Below are 6,000 nucleotides of genomic sequence, written 5' to 3'. Positions count from 1 at the left end.
TCAGAATGCTGGAAGTGTTGTCATCCAATTAGCCAAATTTATTGTATATTTTCTGTAATATAATTCATTTCTAGTTGATAGTACTCAGCCTAAATTTAAGAATGCTTAAAAAACATAACCTGTCAAAGAAGATGAAAAAAAACTTTGCAAGTCTGACTCTGGCATGTTCTTAAGAATTTTATCCATTATAATAGCACTGTACTTATTTCTAGTGTATATATTTTGTTCATTTGTTATTTTAAGAGGAAAAGGTTGACAAGAATGAAATGCTGATCTTTAACATAAGCCAAAGACAATGTATTCATCAAGATAAGGTGGGTTGTAGCAACCCCCCAATCTCAATGGCTTTAAACAACAAAGGTTTATTTCTCCCTGGGGCTATATGTCTGTTGGAGAGGAAGCTCTGCTCCCATCTCACCCTTTTCCTCACTCTGGGATGCAAGTTGATGGAGAAACCATTGCCTGGGGCATTGCTGCTCCTGCAGGACAAGGAAAGGAAGACACTGAAGGGCCTCTCATTGAAAATGAAATGTTTTATCCCACTCACAGCTCCTTAGCCAAAAAGGTCAGAGCCTCCTCAACAACAAGGGTGCCAGGAAGTACAATCCCACACTGTGCCCAGTATGGGCAGAATAGGCTGTCGGGATGGGCATGGTAGGACAAGTGGGAATCTAGTTACAATTAGCATTTTGGACTACAAATATGGCCACCGTTTGGACTACAAGTAATATGGCAACTGAACTCTGACCCAGAAGAGGTGACTGACATCAGACCAGGAGCCACCAATGTTAAGTTGCTTCTTTGTTCACCAAGAACCAATCCTTGGCTCCCGCGCAAGTCAAGCCATATAAAACTCCCAGCCTTTCACTTCTCCCGTGCGATCTTTTCTTAGCCCCTTCTCCGGGCGGGGAAAACGTCACCCGGGAGCACAGGGAGCACAAACTTCCAAAATAAAGCTCATCTGCCTGTTTCCATGACTAATTGGCTGTTTATTTCCTTGGCGGGGTCTAAGAAAACCTTACATAGGCATGTTTGGAGAACTGCGCAGTGTGGATGATACTGGCCAGCAGTATCCATCTTGGCTGCGGATGCTTGTCAAAACATACTAAAAACATACACAGGGACAACCAGGTCCTATGGGGGAATAGGAAGAGCAGGGCCACTCCTCACATGGGGTGCCGCTTGGCCACCCTCTCTCCTGGAGGGCGCAATGGCCACTCTGTCTCTGGTGGGGAGAGTGTGCAGTTCCCCCTCCAGAGAGACTTTTTATTGGTTTCATTTGCATAAGAATTCAGGTAAAGCTCATTACTCATTGCTAGGAAGTAAGGATCAAACAATAAATAGCAAGGAAGTCTGAGGGCCTATTTTGAGTCAGGGTCAAAGGGCTGTAAAAAAACTTGAAGGAACAAACTTACTTCTTCCTTGGACCCTTATCATTCAACTGAGAGCATTCTAAACAAAGCAGGTTTCACAGGGTTTTACATATTCTTTCTTAGGCCTGATCACCCAGGGAACCCGCCCTTTTCAGCACAGAGCTTCACCACCCTGTCATTGTTTCAGGCTTAGGTGGAGCAAGGGAACTAAGGCAGTCAAGAGATAAGGAGATTTTCTCCCAGACGATGAGGACTCAGGCTATGTCAAAGCCAAGGAGCGAGGGTCCATCACCCCCTTTTACTATAGCCCCCAAAGTCCTTTCTTGGGGGCCTCCCATGTGATCATGCCTTAGGTCATTTGCCCCTTGGGGAATCTTACCCATCATTGGCTAGCTGACCAAGCATTGGGATTCAGTTATGAATGAAGCAGCAGAAGCAGCGTTCCTGCCAGGGAGATAAGCTTTTGTCTCCTTGCTGGCTTACAGTCCAAGGCTACTCCCTCAGCCTTAGCCTTGGCGGAGGGGTTACAGCTTCTGATACCAGGCAGGGCAGTTCCCAACAGCACAGAATCCCACCATTATCATTTAGATGGGATTTGCTCCACATTCTAACAAGTCTGGTTTAGGTTACCAATGACTTTAGGTTAAATAGTATGGAATAAATCAGGACATAAGCAAAAACCATATCAGCAAAACAAAATATGTTGGAAGAGCCATAAAAAACAGAACAAGAATCAAGAGGAATTCTAAAAAGGGGGAAATTCTTTTGATTCAAATGACTGGGGAAGGCTTTATAGACAAGTTTATTGGATGAGAGCCTTAATATAAGAAAACAGTTTAATAAGCGGGATGGGACAGGGAGACAAAGAGAAGGGATTTCTGAGCAGAGTAAACAGCATGGCCAAACTTGTGGATTTTGAAATATGGACTTGATAACTGCATGGTGCAAGTTTCACAGTGACAATGATGTCTTAAACCAGCTCATTTCCTAATCTTCCTGAGCTCCTGGTACATACCTACACTTGTCACATGGGGTGTTAGGGATAATTTATAATATCTCATTCTGATGGTTCAGTGCAAGTGTGCAAACATGCATACTGAGTGCTAACAAGTTGGTTAGCACTTGTTAGCACTCAGAAGTGCTAACTTCTGAAATACTCTTGAAATACTCAAGAGTATTTCAAGAAGTACTCTTGAAAGTACCAACTTGTTCAAGAAGTACTCTTGAAAGTTAATGTCTTCTTATTATCAGACAGACAGCAAAGAATATAATCCTAACCTTGACCAGAGGGCAATAAACCTTTCACATCTACTTTGCATCCCTATGTTGCTCCTCGTAAAAAACTAGCAGAACTTTCACCTGACATTTTTCATGACTGGACCTATCTCCACAGCTTTTTACGGCCCCCTAGGCTGTCCTCCTTATACAAGTTCATGGGAGGCTGGGGATTTACTTGTGTTTCTAACCCTAGGCTAACCCCCTCCATTTGCTTAAGGCAAAGGTGTGAGGAATTCTAAGAACAAAACAATTTTAAAAAATGATCAGCTATTATCCTTATGACTATGGAAGTTATATGAAAATATCTGAGGCAGATGCCTGCTTCTCTGGGTCACCAATGACTTGTATACATGGGGGTGGGCAAAGGCCTAGAATTAAAGTAATGGAATAGGAAAGTGACTGAAAGAAATGGAGAACTGTGAAACAAGGAAGGCAGATGAGACCCTGCCCCCGTCTGGAGCAGGACACTGGCAGAACAGAGCAGCTGCCTCAGGTCACAGCCAGCATGCAGGTGAGAAGCTCTGACTCCTGACCTGCATTCATGTATGGTGTCAAAGGCAAGAGCAAGTCTGCAGAGCCCTTAACAGCACATGTGTTGTGCTGAGATTGGGCCAGATCAGAACAGAGCACTCCAGACAATTTAAGGCCCAGGCTAAAGACCAGTGAAGTCACCCCTTTGGGTGCGGTGGTGGAAGGAGCTATATCACACTTTTATCTGCACGCCAGTGTTGGAAGATGCTGTACATAGAGGGGCCCAGGACCCTCACATCAATTTCACCAATTTGCTGCTTGGAAAACATTCATTGAAGGAGAACTCCATTTAGGGAGTTGGCAGGCATTCGCAATGAAATTTGGTTAACAGCAATTGTTCTCAAATTTTATTCCACAATTTCATTTGCCTGTGAAATTTTAAACACCCTGAAGCCAAGGCCACACTATAGACCTGCTTAAGTCATGATTTCTGGACTGGGGCCTGGATATCAGTAGGTTTCAAAACTCCACGAGGTGGCTCCAATGGGCCACAAAAGTGGAATGCAAGTAGATCACAGCCTTGCTACTCAAAGTGTGGTCTTTGGACCATAGTATCAGCATCACTTGGGAACCCACTAGAAATGCAGATTTCCAGGCATCACCAGCCCTGTGGATTGTGCTGAATCACATCCTCAAGTGCTTTATTTGCACATGAAAGCTTGGTAAGTACTGGACAGGATGCCCTTTAATGGAGCCTAATGGAGAACCCTAAATAATGTAACAACCTGGGGTGGGGATATGCTAAGAACAGATCTGGAAAGCTGTTCAAGAAACTGAAAGAACCTATGTACCTAAGTTTCTGCTTTACTGTTGTGTCTGCACAGATTAACTTTCACACTGTCTGACTATCCAGAGTCCCACTTAGTCAAAGGTTTCTTGTTTCCTTTGAAAGCTTAATATGCGACAAGCAGCTGCAGGTGCTTTCTGTTTATCATTGATTAATCCTCAGGGCTGACCAAACTGCATATGTACAGTTCTTGTTTTGCAGAAGCACAGTGAGGTTAGGAACCCGCCCACTGTCACCTAGCTCTTCAGTGGCCCAGGAAGGATTTTGCTTTGCTTATAGTTTTCTATCTATTTTCCAGTGTTACCAAAAGTCAGTTTTATGTTATGTTAGCATTGAGGAGAAGGGATGAGGATGTCAAGCGGATACTGCCAAAAACAGTGCCAGGGCCTCTGCAGCCATTCCTCTGAATAGCCTGGCCCTTGTGAAGAGTTGGGGAGAGGGAGAGACAGGGACCGGCTGGGAAAACTTCTTGGGAACACTGAAGGGCAGCTGCTCAGGGCAATCCCAGGCTTGCACAGAACCTGCAAGTCTCCTCTCTGGTCCAAAATCATAGAAGAGCAGCTGCAGAACAAGGTCATGACGATCACAGTCAGGCTGCACCCTGAAGAATAAGAAACATCACCATCTTCCAGCCAGGGTGTCAGAACTAAAGCTTTATTTTAATATTTCATTATTCTCAGAACATCACTGGCCACTAGAAACTTGAACGCAAGGGCAATTTTTATCACTGTAGAATAAGTAAAACATAACAGATAATGGAAGTGTAACAATAAATACACCTTAAATATAAATATACACATTGACATCCCATACATATAAAAGTCATGCTCTATAAATACTCTGTCCACAGTTGTCTTTGTGGGATTCTGAATTCCAGGATGGAGCTTTGAGGGCTGGCGTGTCTCCCATGAATTATGGATACTTCCAGAGAGCTGATGTAGGAGCAACACATTACACATTTTGAAAAAAAAACTTTCACAGAGCAACTTTTTAAATATGTAATATATTTTTATTCCATAAAGAATGAGCATTTCTGAAATATTACAAACAGTAAAATAAACATACTAACATGGATACATACAATGTACTACTTTATACTTCAAAAATGCAGGAAGATAAACTATATATATGTTGTTATAGATAAAATTTTGATCTGATGAACAATTTGATATTGCTCTTATATTAATCTTGCTGTATTGCAGGCATGCCCAGGGCATGCCCATGGCTTGTCACTGGATGAAGGAAGGAGTGGCAGGGACAGAAGGGAATGCCTTGGAGCCCCATGCTTATTTCCAGAGCATCATCTTCAAAGCAATATTTTGAGTTTTTACTTATTCTGCTAGGTCAAAACTTCTGTGCCCATACGCAATGTAGGGTGCATCCTCAAGAACTACAACTACATATTTGGGATGGGGCCACATAAATACTAACAACATCTAATTCAATGGCACTAACTCCTGAACCACTTGGGGAACTCCTGAAAGACTATATTTGCCATAATCACAATACTATCAGTTCCATTCATAGAAAATGATCTCAGAACAAAGACTTGTGATTGGAGCATCAATAGCCTTCCTGTAAACTCATAGGCAAAATGCAGAGGAACAAAATATGTCCTGAATGAGATCAAATTTTCACTAATGACAAGTTTCTTGTATTGATGAAGCTCTAAGCACTTAAAAATGTAGACACCGGCTTGAGAGGGCGAAAAGCAATTCTGACCTGTATCGGTGGGAACCGGATGGTTGGCAGGGAGATCACACACTGGAAGCCTCATGGACATGGCAGCCTGTGGGAGGCCGCCCATTTTACTGTTAGTAAAGTGCCCCTGCAAGATCTCTAAATTCCACTCTGGCCATTAAGTCTTGTTTCTTTTTCCACTTAACCCATAACCAAAATAAAAATTGATGACATTTTCTCTGATTATAGAAATAGAAAAAATGTAGAGACAAGTTCAAACACAAGTGTCCTAGAAGACCCACCAACTCAATCTCACTGTGAGGGCTGTGAGTCAGCCACTTGGAACAGGAC

This window comes from Phyllostomus discolor, chromosome 3 (assembly GCF_004126475.2).
Source record: "Phyllostomus discolor isolate MPI-MPIP mPhyDis1 chromosome 3, mPhyDis1.pri.v3, whole genome shotgun sequence".
NCBI classification, from domain to species: Eukaryota; Metazoa; Chordata; class Mammalia; order Chiroptera; family Phyllostomidae; genus Phyllostomus; species Phyllostomus discolor.
The sequence above is the reverse complement of the archived record's forward strand: the minus strand, read 5'-3'. Positions refer to the sequence as shown.